We start from the raw sequence: 17,078 nt of genomic DNA, 5'->3' as shown, positions 1-17,078 counted from the left end.
CACATCTTGTTGGCAAAGTGTGAATCACAGAGAGTTTATATTTATAATTGTCTATGTAGACAATCCTAAAACTGACTCTAAAACATTGAAGACAACTGGAGTTAGGAATTTGGTATGTTAATACATTATTTGAGTTTTACACATTTAAATGGATTCATTTGTTTTTTGTTTTTTTTATTAAAAAAAAACAACAAAAAAAACAAAGCATTAAATTAGTTTTTTTTCCTTCCAGTCATGGAAGAGATTGCAAAGGCACAATAGGCAGTCCTCACTTACAGTCAGCAAAGAAACATTTTAAAATTCCTTGTAATAAATTGAAATTGTCTCTTTTTTCTCTCCACAAAACACTGGACACTTTGCACTGCTCTGTGAATCTGACGTGCATCATTCTATACACATACTATAGCACGTAATATTATAACTTGGAAAGAAAATATAAGCCTTTCATGACCATATTTATCATATTGGGTGATAGACTGCACTATGTTTAGCAATGTTTAGTTTAAATACTTGTTCAGGTTCAGAGACATAGTTTCGTATGTGCGAAAACTGAGTTTTAATTTAGTAATCATAAGTGCACTGCCAAAATCCACTAAACCCTGATGATAGAGTAAACAGTGACTTCACTCTGACCATGTTGAGAATAGAATACATATGTTTCATTGTGTACTGAGACGTGGCTCGTTTCATTTCCAATAAATCTTGTTTACTCAGTCATTTTCCAGGGTTCATACCCAAAAGATGATCAAAAGCAAAACATTTTTTTTTTGTTAGTGAGACTGGAATTTGACTGAAAAAAATATAGTAATGATGTTTGTTTTTTTTTTGTTTTGTTTTGTTTTTTACTGAACCATAATCAGTCCCCCAGTACATTTAATCAGTATTGAAATCTAAGTAATATTTTATGCAATATGTAAATTTAATTTGTAATTTGACAGTTGCTCCATACTGTGTAACAGAAAAGCATATTAGATGCAGTGATTGTGGAATCCTTACCTGGATCAGGATGTCTGGGTATGACAACTGGAGAAGAACAACAATATGTTAATAATGTATCACGCAGTCAACAGTATCTCGCGGATTAGCACTGAACCACTGAAGCATTATTATCATTATATCTAGTGTAACTGTGAGACTTTGCATATGGCTCCTGGATGGTGTGTGGAATTCCTGGTCTGTGGATGATTGCGGGGATTAGGAACAGGTGTGGTGGGAATGCGGGGGTGGAGGAGCAGGGTGGAGCTGTGGCAGGTGTGGTTGGGTCCGATGGTGCAGCAGGTGCAGTCACAGCAGGCCTGATACTTCACTAGCATTGCACTCATTAATAACACTGCCAAATAGGTTTCCAACATAAAAACAAATTGATCCCTAATCAGATCGGAAGTCTTTGCTGTCTATTAAAAATACCATACCAATTTAGAATGGTTCCAGTATTTGATATAATCATTAAGCCTAATTATTATTCTAATATTTTAAAAATAATGCTGCTATTTTTCTCCTTCTCTGTGCTTATTTATAAACAATAATTGAAAGCACAGATGTCAAAAAAGCAATGATCACACTTAGGTCCAGTCAAGACCAGGCAGTATATAGAATGGTCCAATGGACGGTCACATACATGGCTTCATGATGAAAGAGCATGCAAGCATTCTGGGTCCCATGGACAGACGGAACTGCCTTCTAGTTCGCTTTATTGCCATATTTTATTACAATCAGCCGAGTGATTAGAGCACAGCAAGCCAGATATTATCAATCTTGTAAATTATGGCGCATCACCAAAGCCAAAGCAGCTTTCATCTGAGGCTCTGCCGTGAGTGGTTCCAGCAGGAATATGAAACAGAATGATAAGACAATCACCTGTGAAAAATGTGCCAGCACCGAGACTCAATATAAGCAAAGAAAGGAATGTAACATATATTTTCTATATAACTGTCAGTGTAGGTTTCTTAAGATATATTTTATTCCGTCATTTAACACTTTGGTATTAACCCTGCTCTTTTAAGCTGCTGAATGTTGGTGATGAGAAACAATAAAGGGTCACACCATTTATAAACCCACTGGTTTTGTTGTGGAATGTACAGCAGTAAAAGAAAAACAAGTTGCAATCGGGCACTGTGGAAGAGAGCACAGATTAGATATATGATATGAATTACAAATATGAATTCAGGCAGATTTACAAAAAGCCATCTGAGGTTTTACATGAACGTAGCCTGTCGTCTCGGGCTAATTCAATTCCTAGGAAAGGTCTATTCTCACCATTCTGATTGGTTCTCTTTCTATAAACCTCCAAGAACAATTCCGATACATCATTTCTTTCTCTTCAAAGGTGATAGTGTTGGAAAGATGTCATGGCACTACCTATGTGAGACATTTTGTCTAGAGGATCCCCGCACCTCCACCGCACACACCCCGGCACTCTTGCTCTCCCCCTAATGGCAGGATCGTGGTGAGATGTGATGAGACAGCATGAGACCACTCAGCAGAGATGGATGTGAGATATTAAGCCAGGGTCCCTGCTGTTCCTACCTCCCCTCCCCTCATCTCTTTGTTTCTCATAGCAGCATGCAGGGCTCATGCGAAATCCACTCCACAGATCAGCTGAACAGGACGGGCTCTGTGATTTCCTCCACTGTCTGACAGTTGCTTTTCTCCATTAGGCAACTTGTGTTTGTTACGTGCGGTAACTGGAGCATTACACCTTTGTTAAATCACTATTATGACTCTTGGTTTACAATTGGTTTGCGCACAAACATTTAAACATACACACTATGCTTTGAAACACACACACACACACACACACACACACACACACACACACATACATTTAAAAAGCATATTTAAACATATGTTTGGTTTATCTCAGTTACCATTACGTTGCAGTGTTATGTGTCTGAAGCAGAGGAGCCAATGCAACTCTGCTGCATGCCTCCTTTACATGAATCGTAAAATAATTTTATTTTAATTATATTTAATTTTAATTCAAACTGAGGACATTCTAATGAAATTACAGAGTTGTAAAAGTATGTATTTTTTGCTAAACTACAGCATACATAAAAATTTTAGATTGTGTAGCTTTCCTTCGCAATTCTAGCAAGGGACGCTTTGTAAACAGTCAACTATAAAACTTATTGCCATTAGGTTTTAAAAAAAAAAAATGTTTGTGTGTGTGTGTGTGCGTTAAAATGATTACAAGAATATGAAGTGTATTATATATATATATATATATATATATATATATATATATATATATATAAAATGTAAAAAAAAATGTAAGTACATTATATTTATTATTTATTTGATCCATGACAATTTATTTCACTATAAGAAACTATGGACCTGCTTTGAACAGGACAGCGTGGTAAATATTTTATTCTTTGAGAGCAAGGCTTACTAGGAAATGTGAGATAAGCTCTTTATCGTAATCAGTTCCTGAACTTAACATTGACACTGTATTTGTTTCTTATCTCTGATATTAATTAATGTTTGTATGCTTTTTGTTTGTTTTTGTTTTAAATTTCACTGTTTCCAAATGCAGGCTAAACAGGTTATGACTGTGTTGATTAGCGAAAGCTAGGACCAGCCGTTCATTATTCCATAGTCGTTTCCACTGCTTCTAGGCATCAGTGACAAATACAAAGCGGGAAGCAGGTGGTAGATCATTTGAGATGTGTTAGTAACATGGAGATAATGAAGGACTAATGGCTCCTCCTGAGTTGTGGCCTTTAATGTGAGATTTCACCTGCACTATCTGTGGGAATGTACTGGGTTTCTGTCCATATGACTGAGAATTCCACTGTACTGAGAAAGGCACTTAACCCCAGATTGCTCTGAGGTGCTGCACCATAAGATCCCTGTTTCACCCAGCACTCATCGCACCATTACAAAACGTGAGAATGCTCAGCAGACTTACTGTGCAGGTAAAAAAAAAAACCCAAAAAACTACATACATACAATCCTCATACATACATAAAACAATTTAAACGCAGTCATACAGTTTGGTAATAGTTAACTCTGAAAAACAGATGTTGGCTTAAATGCACGTTGAGTTCTCATGAACTGTTTTTAAGGGGGGTTTTTTTCCCCTCCTTTGAGGTTCCTTGAACTTTAGCCGCAGCTTCGTCTGGGAGCATCATGGTTAATTTGGAGCCAGAGCACCGTGTTTTCCCTCCTAATTGCAATGACAAGGCATTAGGGCTTCTTTTATCATTGGTGGAAAGAAACAATAAGCGGTGCCCAGACAGATCCGTCGCTGTCAGCATGGTGGAGCTCTGCCTCCTTCCCTTTCATCACGGCAACCATCTCTGGCCTCGGCAGAGCGACACAGAACATATGCGCTCTCTTTGGTTTGGCTGCTGCGTCCTCCTGCCCGCATGCACAGCTACGGCTCAGGCGTGTCCATGTGCTGGCTCTTGTTTGGCATGTGTGCTTAACTCCCTTGATTGTTTAAGTAAGTTGAGAAAAGGTCCCTGAGGTGATTAGTTTATTAGCGAGCTAGCCACCATAGCAACCTTCTCCGAACCTGCCGCGAGTCACCAGACGCGCGAGAGCCACACGCGCTGGTCGCTTCTGATTGGTCGCTTGCCCCGCCACCTTTTTCATGTTGGGAACTTGTTTGCCTTCTTCAACGACCATGGAGAAGGGTGTGTGTGTGGGGGGGGGGGGGGGGGGTAGAGAAGTGGGGCAAAAAGCCGGGCGGGGGATGTTAAGCCAACGAAGTACAAGTACCACTAACTCCTTCTCTGGAGCTCATTATTTTCGCTTTGATTAAAATCTTGAGCAGCTCAAATTCAGCCAGCCATGGACCTGGGCTGGAAATTGGACCTCGCTGAGTGATGGTCAAACTGAGAGAGTTTGAGGGAGTCGCTGTTTAAAAATGGACGGAAAGAGCACAGCAACATGTGTAATCCAGAGCGAACAAAATAACACCCAAATCACAGGTAACACTAAGGAAGGTTCAGATTACAAAACACCACAGCGTGCTAAATTAATTTCAAATTCTTGACAGTAGATATACAACAGATGGATTAGTGTAATGTACTAGAGCATGGTGCAACTTTTCTGCTTTGTTATTAAATACTTTTCCACGAAATATCTAACATTTTGATTGTCAAAGCAAAGACATTGTCATCAAAGCTCTGCTTGACATCACTTACAAATGACCAGCATATCAATCATTAGGAAGTCCCCTGACAGAGAACCACTGAGAGCACTCCATCTCGGCAGGGCCACAGTATATCTGCAATCATGTCTCAGGCCAAAGTCCATCTGTTCCCCATTAATGCGGTAATTCCAGCCTAGCTTGATTCCCCCTGTTTGGCTGTTCTCCATCTCACCCTAAGTCCAAACCCAGCAGACCTCCACAGAAACAAAAAGAGAGGGAGCAAGAGAGAGGGGAAGAGAGAGAGAGAGAGAGTGAGCGAGCATGCGAGCACTCTAGCTGATGTTGTTATTGCCTCTTCATGCTTCCTTCTCTTAGAAGACTATATAACAAATTTCCTCCTCTATAACAAATTTCCGTTGTCCTTTCTGTCAGTGCCAGAACTTAGCCATTCCTTTTTACATTTTTTATTAATTTTTTTGTTAGCTAATGATGGAATTAACCGGTGTAATAAAAAACATATTGAAAAGCATTCCAATGTTTCTCTAGGTGACTGTGAGGCAGCACAAGTTATTATGCTTTGGATCACCTGCCGTGAAGTGGGCACGCTATGGATATTTAAGAACCAGCATGACACCTTCTGTTTGTGCTTATTGTTTTGTTCATTCTTTAATTCCCTTCCACCTGATTTATAGTGTGATAAGATGGCCAAACTTTTCATAGTGGGAATTCAGTAGAGCTCTTAAGCAGACTGGAGCCTGTTTTTGTATTGCATCCTTTTATTGTGGACTTTTTGAATTGGAGTTTGTGCTTCTTGGCCATAGATTTCATGCTTTTTCCATTGTTGCTTTTGTTTTGTTTTGTTTTGTTTTTCTTTTTGTGGTCTCTGTGCAAGGAGTTAAAACAAGTTGTTCAAATCATCTTGTCACTGATTTTAGCAGACTGAGCTTCTGTAATGAAAAAATTATTCAAACACCATAAAGTTTGTTACATGTTAAGCTATGTCTGGATTTTGCATGTGAAATATAACAGCAATAAATATTAACTGCTTTAAGTTTTTCAAAACTTTTTTTTTTGACAGTCTTGGTATAATGTACTTATGTTTAGATAAATAATCCAAATCTCACACATTTTAACTAACATTGCATATTACAAACTATCAACACCCCCTGTCCAGACACACACAGACACACACCCTCACATGCATACTTCTCACTGCCTTCAGGATTTCCAACTTTCCGAAAATGTCTTTGCACTGAGTCATGTAAAAAAAGAATTTTTCCCCATGTATGTAGACAGTAGATCTTCCCTGAAACTCAGTTCCCATGGAATTCCCCTTCGCAAGCACCTCCTCCGCTGATGGCTTGTGCACCACATGTATGACAGCAGAGACACTGCTGGACAACACGCCATGTTTACTGTTAGTCATGTACTTCATGGATGTTTTCGTGAACCGTGACCGCTTGACAGTTCGTCTGTATAATTGAAATGACCTTTACATGAGTTTCAGTGGATTTTTGATATCTTAGCCTGATTATTATTCCCATAACAATGTCAATTCATGTCCTGGGTTCTCCAGCATGACAGAACAAGGACTGACGGCATTTTTCTTTGTTGTTGTTGTTGTTGTTAATTATAGGAAATGTTCTGCTTTTTTATTGTTTTTCACTTCTTGACAGGATTCAGCATGTCAGCCTGTCAAGGACCACACATGAAATTTAAGTTCGTGACCAGCATGCAGATAAAGTCGACCTGTAGAAATCAACTCAATGTCTTGGTAATTAGGCACAATATATCTGATTAGAAGATGTGCAGCTTTGATTTGCACTCTGAGGAGAGGGGGAATGTGATATATCAGATCTTGTAGAGCTAATTAGGTTACTTCTCTTCCCGTAATGGCCATTTTGATACAGGAGAGCTGGCTTGTCCTCCACCCAAAATGTCAGGATGGAGGCAGAAGCCAAGCTTTTATTTGAATTAGTGTAACATTAGATGTTACATGCAAAACTAAACCTTCATTAGCAAGGCAACATGCAAATACTTTCAATTAGTCTGGAAAGGGAACCAGACAAAGCAACTGAGGAAAGGTGATTGTGGAACCTTTAACTGTTGCCCCGCAGCTCAAATTGTTCTGATATAATTACAATCATTAGCCACGTGTATGCTTTCCTTGTTATTCTCTTTTTTTGTCATTGTGAGTCATTTCACATTACTTTGGTAGTCTAAAATGACTTATCAAAAACCACAAAGGGCAAGAAATGTGTCGTATTTACTATACTTCAAGAATCTAAGACATGCCATGATGAAAATATCAAAATAATAAATGTTCACCACTAAATTGCTGTTTTAAAACAGTATGTGCATTTGCTGCTTCATTTGAACCTACAAACCGGGAAATGTGAGCCTAGCTCACTAAAGCATTCACAATAGACTATTCCATATGACCAGCTCTAAAAAAAAGTGATTTCTAGAAGGCCAACAGTCCTGAAATCCAGTACTTCATCATAATGAGGCTATGCTGACCACTAACAAGGCCATGTATTTCCAAGTCAACCATTGATCATACATAACAAGTTTACAGAAACACACATAAACAGAAGAAATATATGCCCAAAGCATTCTCTACAGCTATTAGACAGCAGGGTCACAGTATCAGGTACTGAATATATAGAACTAGTGCCCAATTGTATTGCTAATATGGTGGCAGCTAAGGAAACACATAAAATGCGGACATAATTAAGCATTGACACTGTATGTCGCTGGGAGAAGAACAGCAAGTACCCAGAGAAGAATTATTCCCTTATTACAGTGGGAGGATCAGACATGGCTAATGGACACTTGACAAGGGTCAGCACCTTCTTTTAATGATCATTACTGCTCTCTAACAATATCCTGTTCATAGTAATTAAAAGGCACAAGGAATGAAAATTCCTGTTTTAATTCTATAAAATCAAGCTTTGCTGCCCACGCTAATATGGTGGCAGCTAAGGAAACACATAAAATGCAGACATAATTAAGCATTGCCACTGTATGCAGTTTGGAGAACAACAGCAAGTACCCAGAGAACAAATATTTCCTTATTACAGTGAGAGGGTCAGACACGGCTAATGGATGCCTGACTGATAAACTCAAGCTTTGCTGCCTAACAATTAGGTTAGGTTCTTTTATCACCACTTGTTTCTGTCCTTCTTGTTTTCTGTTTTGTTAAATTGTTGCTGTATTTTTAAAATTCCTTTAGCCAATTCTTGACTGACACTTTGGTCCACACTGAGCTACTGACTCATGCTAGGTGTGCTATGTAAACAACACACCCAGATAGCCCAATTTAACTTTTTTAAATATCATGAGGAAAAAATCCAATCATAACATTAATGTTTCATTAAAGCTTTCACAAAGATGTGTACCCTTTTTTAAAACAATGTCGTTGTCATCATCATCATCATCATCATCATTATTATTATTATTACTATTATAATTACACACTTCTGTATATTGCGCTATGCAAACATTTGCAATAGGGGGTAGAGAACAAAGATCATGGGAATATGGAGTAAAATACCACATACCATCTATCTACCTTTCATTGTTCAACAGTTATGCATCTCTGTGCAATTTCCTGTGTCGCAGCTTCTTAATGGATTCAAATAAACCAAATCTGCCTCGTGCCTTTCCAAGCACGGTTTGTGCGTAATCACCCGAGCAGGCCACCAACCAAAATGGCTCAAAGCGTTAGTGCCAGCTGTCAGAACTGTTGTTGTAGGGAGTTACCCACTAAATTTTATATCTTGGCTTGACTTTATGAATGGCTTCAGAACTGAAATTGCTTGGTAATATCAGAAATAAGGGGAGACATGCCTGTTTAAGCCAAATCCAAACAAAGGTAGTGCCTGTTGCTTGAGTGCAGCCCATGGGTGCATTTTTCAATGCCTGCAAATTCTTTCCACCCGCGTTATTCACTGCAAATGAGAAAGACATGTAGTTGCTCCTCAACTCGGAGTGAATGCCTGTCGAGATGAGAAATAATCCGATAGTCTCTCAGAGACTAACACGACAGTCCACATGACATCACTTAGCGAAAATACGTCCACTCGCCAAAAACAGAACACTTCACTCAGTGTTCTACGGCCCTGTGAAATTTTCGCTGACGTTTTTAATATATTACCCGTGAGTGTTTGGAAATGCGAGTTTTGGTTGCACGACCAGCTTTGTTCTTCTTGCGTTTCGTTAATTCGATTATTGTTTCTATTAGCTGATCATTTGCTTGCATTGAGAACAGGACTTGATGTTTTTTTTGTATTTGGCCGTCTGAAATGTGAAAAAGCCCTATAATTTCAGCATATCAGCACCTGCATGGCATGTATAAAGACTGCTTGAGTCGTGTTTGAGAGCAAATTAGCATTAAACAATAGAATTCATCAATCACCACCACCATCAGTAACTGTACTGATAGTTTGGTTCATTTTGATTTTATATAGTGTCTTTACCAATTTGCATTACTATATTATTGTGATTATTACAGCCTACTTCTTGTTTAGTTTCACTTAACTAAAGTAGACTAGTGACTGTTCAAGTATGTAGTTATTCTAGACTATGTATTTAAGCCAAAACAAACACCTAAACTCACAATTATGGTCTTAATGATTATACTTCTAAGCCAAAACCAGAAGCTGACAACTTTCTTGTTTAATACAATTGATAGGTAAACAAAGCAATTAGAGCATGAAACCGATACAAAATATATCGTTATACAAAATATAATGACAATTTATGTTTAAAAATTTGATTCACTTTAGTGGGTAAACTGTACCTTCTGCCTACCATTAGCATAGTTAGTATAGAATATAACTAAACCCACAGGTTCTGTTCCGTTCTGTACTACTGACTTGTGCACAGGACTGAGGACTGAGTCTCTTCATGAAGCATTTAGGTTTCTCTCTCTCTCTCTCTCTCTCTCTCTCTCTCTCTCTCTCTCTCTCTCTCTCTCTCTCTCTTTCACTCTCTCTCTTTTTATCCTGGCCCTTGTGGGATTGTTATTAGTTGGATGTCAGAGGTGGATCGAGCCAGAGTGTGTGATTTGCGCGTAAGGGTGTGCGACCCCTTGGTGAGACGGCTGTGCAGCATACTGAGTGTGTTTGTTCTGTCGGCTCAGGGGCCAGCGTTGCCTGACCCTCTGCTCTGCGCACACCCTCAGGCTGTGGGTCCCGCCCCCCCATTCGCGCCTGCTCCCAGCTCTGAGGTAGCTGTCTCAGTTTCCATTCCCTGTCCACTTCTGGATCCTTTACTTCAGATGGCTTCCAGAGCACTTCGGATCTCCAGACTGCCGTACTGACGCTCTGCATAAGGTGGGGAAACTAACGAGAAAGAGTGTCTTGCTTCCGTGTGTGCGCTGGAACGCCGCGGCTGCCTATGGAGATGTAATCTGATCGGCGAGGAGCCCCCTCTGCATGTATATGAAAGTCGGAACGAGGCCCCCTCCCCTGTTGGGGCTCAGAGCTGACCGCTATTCCTACTTGGTATGTGCCAGGTTGTTTCCTCTCATAAGCACTACAAGGTCAGAGCAATTTCCCCAAGTCAGAGCTGGGGTCGACATTACGCTTCCCTCTCATATCATTTTCAGATGGCAAGAAAACAAGTCGTGGCTGTTTGAAAATTATTGACGGAGGATGGCGAGGAATTAGAATCTGCTTATGGTCCAAACATGGTCTTTGGAAAGTGTGGTGAATGTGAATACGAATGCTTGCAAGCAAACGCAGCGGTCAGTGGACAACACTCAGAATTCCAGCAAACATTCTATGATTCAACTTCTTTCATCCTGCGTTTGCTTGGTTTTAGGTCAGTGTCTTTCCAAAGGCGTTCTTTCAAGGGTGGAAGGCAGTGAATTGGCTGTTTGTAAAATTACTATACTCTTTTCTATCATCTCCAGTTTTGTAGATGGCAGCACTCTCAGAATTACAATAACAGCTGTAAGATTCCAAAACTAAGACAGTTCAAGGACACAGATTTATAGGGGACTGTAGGCTGTAGTCCATAATATTAGGTGGGACTAAATATCACTCAGTACCCCTTACAACCCAAGGATCTGCTGTTGGGTTTGGTCTCCTCACTCTTATGCCTACATATCGTTCATATTATCTTTATTTACTGAATAATATACAAGAGTTACTGAATAATATGCCTTAATGACTACATAAGAAACCAACAATAACATGTTGTATATGAGTCTGTATTTTCTATGTATTCCAGCAATACCCTGTATAGACCTGTGGGCTAGCCTCTTCTTGCAAAATTAGGTGCATTCATCATCCCATTACTCTGGTACAAGTTATTTTTCATTTCATCCATTCATATGATTTCATAGAACTTATAGGTTTTTATGTACATTCAGCAAATTAGAACCTGTTCTTTCTGTTCTTGAGGCTTACCAGTGACTTGCATCTTGCTAACCCTATACTTAGGGTTTTTTAATTTTTTTTATTAAACCTTACATTCTTGATCTCTTCAGTGGTTTTCTTTATGACTATTTAAGCATTATATAAATATTATTCCACTATTCACTTCTCTGATCTTCTGTGGTCTGGGAGGCTATTTGCTGAGGTCAAGCTTGCCTGTGACTTCTTGATATTCAAAAATGTACCAAGCCTCACCTTAAATGACATTTATTTAACACAGCTGGTCAAAAAACAGCTGGGAGGACTTTTAATAAGAGCTGCATTCCCACACATAACCAATATAAACATATATTCACTCAGAAACAGGTGACAGTCTGAACTGGATGAACTTTAATTTCATAGTCACTGATTCATTTAAAATCTTACGCGCTGTAGCACAGAGCCAAAACACCCAAACCCATGTCATTGTGCAATTACTGTGCAGTGGCCTGCCTTGTATATTATACCTAAGACGTATTACTAAATAGGCGTTTTTATTACCATTCTGTACAATGGTGCATTAGCGTTATGTATGCCTAATTGTATTCATTGAGATGGAACATGGTATATATTTATTGGAAGCCATATTAGTGCAACAATTTGTGGGCCTGCCTGGCCAGTCAGATTTATTAGCTGAAGGTGCTCATCCGGATCTGCCTTGAGCAATGTCAGGAGACTTCATTTGCAGGATTACCGTGCTAATAAGTAGCCTGATCCCTTAGTTCTTATCTCTCTTTTGGAATGCAAAGTCTAGTTGGGCTTTGTGCATATTTTTGCAGACCAGGATATAATTAACAGATTATTATTGGAGGAAAAAAATTCTCTCAGGTCAATCCAGCTCCAGTCCTCAACCTTAGGCCTGCTATCTTTGGGGTGAACTCAGTAGGTTCATTGAGAATTGGAAATTTGGTATTCAATCTTGGGGCGCTATAACCAGTGCAACTTTTGTCTGGATATTATTTTTTCTACGTTATGATTAGGTTTTACATATAGTCATATCAATTATTTTTTGTTTTGTGACGGTAAAAGTTATGTAGAGATGTGCGACCCACAAAGATATTTAAAAACATGTTAGAAATACCCTAAATGCCTTCTAAATTATTACTTGTGCCATTTGTACACAGGAGCCGAAAGTGTGTGCTATGCCTTGCTGTGGGTTTCTAAGGAGATGCAAGCATTTATGAGGCTTTGTGAAATGCTCTATAAAATGAGACTAACAAAGCAGTCTATTCCTGTTGAGTAAAAGAGGAATGCAGTGGCATCATGTGTGTTTTGGTTTCAGAAGTATGTCAGCAAAAGACATGCTTGGACTTTCAAAGAGTGGCCCACGCAAAATCCAGCCCTTGATTTTGGGCCCACTCTTTCAGTAATGACTAATGCACGCCCACCCCCACCTTGGCCCCAGCCTCCTGGTGTCAGAAACTGGAATGTGATGTTGTAGCAGTGCTCAAGGTGTGTTGACAGCCGAGGCGGAGGTGGCAGATGGCTATGGGACCAGCTCAAGGTCATGTGGCTCCATCGCTGTCTGAGCACTGGATTTGAAACCTAACACTCTTCTCATCCATGTACCTCTCTCCCTCTAGCTTGCTCACTCTGTCTCTCACTCACTGTTCTATGTCTTTATTCTTTTCTCTCACACTACTCTCCTTCTCTCCTACGCTCTGTCTCTCTCCCCCTATTCGTTTTGTTCCACACCCACAATCTAGGTCAGACAAAACCAGCAGCATGGACCTCCTACCACCACTTTAACACACAAATCCACTCACACACAGGCATCCGTACCCTCTGCCACACCACGGGCTGCCCTGGTCACACACACACACACACACACACACACACACACACACACTCCACTCACACACGCACACTCCACTCACACACGCACACTCCACTCACACATCCTCGCTCTCACATGCATGAGCCAACAATGGGTTACCCTAAATACTGTAGTTTCGTGTAGCCCCACTGAATGGCCCTAGAAAAACCAGAGAGGGAGGAGAAAGAATGCTTTAATTACCTCTTCCAGGCATGTCTATGGGGTATAATGGTGGAAATCCCAGCCATGCTGTTGTAGCTGCTGCATATGATTCATATTCATACAACTGAGTTGTCTTCCTGTCCTAAGAGAGAAAGAGACAGATGGACAGACAGACACACACTGGGTGAGAAGAGAAGGAGTGAGAGAGCAGCGAAAATTATCAAGAAGGGTGCAGAGAAAGACAGAGCAAGAGAGAGATTATTGTCTGGCTGTGACTACATTTAGTCTATTGTGCGTCTTTCCAGAGCCTACAGTGGGCTTTGTAGTAAAAATCCTTAGAAGTCACCGACTCACCTAATAAGAAGCACTGCGTCCCGACTGTCGAGCGGTGGCACTAGAGTGGTGTGGCTCTGAAGCGGCCCTGCATCTGTCTCGACTCTTTTCTCAGACAGAATCGAGTAAATACTGAGAGAAACAGGAAAACAGAGGACCCCTGGAGACGAAACGCCCCATGTCTTCTTTTTTTAACAGCTGAATTTAAGCAACATTTTAAAAAACACAAAGTGTTGGCGGCTGCTACTGCATCCTTTTACTGAACAGGTGTTGGAGGTAAATCTACACTATATGGTACTATATGGTACTGCTGTGTTCTTTTATAAATGCAGATTTACAAAGGACATTAGAATAAATCCCTAGATTTAGCCATCCCAAACAGACATGTTAGATAATCATGCTTACACACTACTAAACAATAAAACTATGTTCAGCTGTGCTTTTTATTGTTTTATTTGGCCACCCACTACCATTGGTAGACCCTTATTAATGCCCCCAATATAGAGATATATTCTATAGAAGTATGAGCTGAAATGCCAACTTTGATTAAGTATCAAGTGGGTGCTGATGCTATCTGACTGTTTCATACTAATGAGTCATGAAAGAAAAAAGTACACAGATCTCAAATACTGCATCTACAAACATAGTTTCTGAAAAGAAAGCATTTGAGCAAAACCACATTTATTGCCGTGCACAGAAATATGCATGCCCACAACAGAAAGCATCTGGAAACATTTAGCCACACACTTTCCTGTTAGTCTTGAACAGGACACCATTTTGTTTCGATGTGTACTCGGGGACTTATTCTTGAAAGTAGAGTGACACCTAAAGGCTACAGCTTTTCTACCCCTCAGCATCGCAGATTCGAGTTAGTGACTTGCTCAAGGACATGCTGATTTTAGGGAGAAAGTGGTGAGTTTTTATTTTTTACCGTAGGCCTACTTGGTAGCTCCAAGTGCTGGTACGAGGGCATCAAATTCCCCTCTTAATGACATGCCTCGGGCAGGCCCGCGGAAAAGCGGTAGTTTCATCTCACAGCAGCGCGGCCTGATTGGCCGGTGGGAATAGGGTTAGGCCTGTGTGGATTCTTCACCTCCAATCGAATCTCGATTGTGTTGCCATTGCATTACACTGCTTGCACTTCTCTCCCATCCATACTGCTTCAAAAAGACACAGGCATGCAGTATTTTACACAGAAAGTCACTGGCCTGTAAACTGATATTCTAGGTTATACGAGTGTCTAAAGGGCCACCTATATTCATATCTCCATATGTAACGTGACTCTTTTAGGTGTCACTTTAAAAAATGACGCTCCTGTTTCATAGTCTCCTGTATCCTGTTTCGCAGTCTACCCAGGCCGCGCACGCTAATTCGCGGCCTCATCCAGCACAATACTTTCCGACTGAACTGTCATCGAATCTTAATCACAGGGATTAAGCAACACAACACATGAGCTTCATGTCAATTAGAGCAGCGGGGAAAAGGTAAACAGCCAGAGATGCATATCACCGATTTTCCCCCTTTGAACACCTTGGATTTCCCTTTCTATAATCCTATTTCATCACTTGCAAATATGCCGCACTGGGGAAAATAGCTATTGATGCTCGAGGCATTCTTACTTACTTGTGGGATCTTCTGTCATTAGAGTGGCTACTCTCAGCGTACCGCGGGATTTCAGTCACTTCCCAACAAACACGGTGCATTCTCAGGCGGTCTTCTGCAGGTGTTGCCTAGGCTACTTGCGATGTGACGTACAATGAGATTGTTGCTTTGCACTCCTCCATTCAAGCTGTATGATAGATTTTTTCATCACTGCCTCGACAATCAAGTGAAAATCTTAATGAAAACTCGATCATTTTTATTCCCTTGCCAGCGCAACAACAACAATAATAATAATGTTATATATTTGCAGTGTTCTCTTTTCACCTTTTCGTTGAAATTCTTTACAATTTAAAAAATAAATAAATAGAAGTTTAATCTATATTCTTTTTTTGTGTATACATTTCTTTTGAGTTTATGGAACTTGGAGAATCTTGGAATTAATCAGCGTGTGTGACTCTGCTTGCATATGAGCTGAACGTAGGGTTTGCTGTATATCCTGAAGACACTGCATTTAAAGATTTTTAGGCCCATTAGAACTGCCTGCCATATTTCTGTTCCTCGGTGTTGCAGGGATTCGTGTAAGAAATGACTGAGAAATTTTTCTTTAATTAAAATGCACTTTTGGAGGGAGCTGGCCTTGTACATCTGCCAAGTAAATTGGACTGATGATGTTGAATAATTAAGAAATGTCATCTCCGCTCATCAGCTGCCAAAACTTAACCTCCTCAGTTTAGGAGATTTCATAGTTGCCCCCTAAAATTTCACCCTGCTCATCTCTCCCACTATTAGCAAGAAACACAGTGTCGGCCACCATAAATATTTGAGCTGAAAATTTCGAGACTCGCACTCAGAATTTTTGGAACCATTTTATTATCTGCCAGCTGTGGAAGTGATAACCTAATGTTCTGTCTCTATGTCATTTTACTTGCATAAATATTTGAGCATGGCATGTGAGTGAGAAAATATGACAGTCTCTTGAAATATGCCCATTATGGGTGTGAAAATGAGGTGGGAGGTGCATCTAATTGAAGAGAGAACAATGCCTTTACTGTGGTCTTGTAATGCTGAAATAGTGACCGTCCTTCAAAACTATGAGGAAATGCCTTAAAATGCCACAGTCCTCAAAACCAAAGGAATGTTCAGATATCCTAATGAGATCATTTCCATCTTTGATTTCAATGACGGATCCATGTGTGTCCACAAAAAAAAAGGCTTGTAGCCATTTCCGTTTATTTTATGCAGTTGCTCATAGTTTCCAAATTCATGTCATAACTGAGGAGAATGTGAATTAATTTGATTATGCCAGAACAAAAATATATAATCACCATTAAGATAGATTAAGGCTTGAAAAATAGCATCCAGTCAGGGTAATTCAGGAAAGCCTTCAGTGTAGGGTGTCAGTGGATGCTGTTTTCTCTAGAGGAAGCAGCATTATCAACAGTGAAAAGCTCTGTCAGCGTGTGTGTGTGTGAGTGTGTGTGTGTGTGTGTGTGTGTGTGTGTGTGTGTGTGTGTGTGTGTGTGTGTGTGTGTTTGAAATAAATGAATGTGTGTCTCAGCACTTTACGTTACATTCTTGATATAAAGACTGACCGACTAAACAGTAAAGCAGCTTAGATTGTGACTAAAAGTCAGATCAT

At 40.0% G+C, this 17,078-nt stretch overlaps 1 long non-coding RNA gene across 1 annotated transcript; it reads right to left on the bottom strand.

The window, feature by feature from the left end:
* Positions 1 to 848: 848 nt before the first annotated feature.
* LOC145653818 (uncharacterized) lies at positions 849 to 13,929 on the bottom strand. Its single transcript, XR_014120003.1, has 3 exons — positions 13,859 to 13,929; positions 13,544 to 13,684; positions 849 to 1,023 (listed from the first exon to the last, which is right to left on the bottom strand). It is a non-coding gene; the product is annotated as an uncharacterized LOC145653818 (long non-coding RNA).
* Positions 13,930 to 17,078: the final 3,149 nt, after the last annotated feature.

This window comes from Electrophorus electricus, chromosome 26 (assembly GCF_041902795.1).
Source record: "Electrophorus electricus isolate QZ-2024a chromosome 26, ASM4190279v1, whole genome shotgun sequence".
Lineage (NCBI taxonomy): Eukaryota > Metazoa > Chordata > Actinopteri > Gymnotiformes > Gymnotidae > Electrophorus > Electrophorus electricus.
This window is presented reverse-complemented; position numbering and strand designations above follow the sequence as displayed.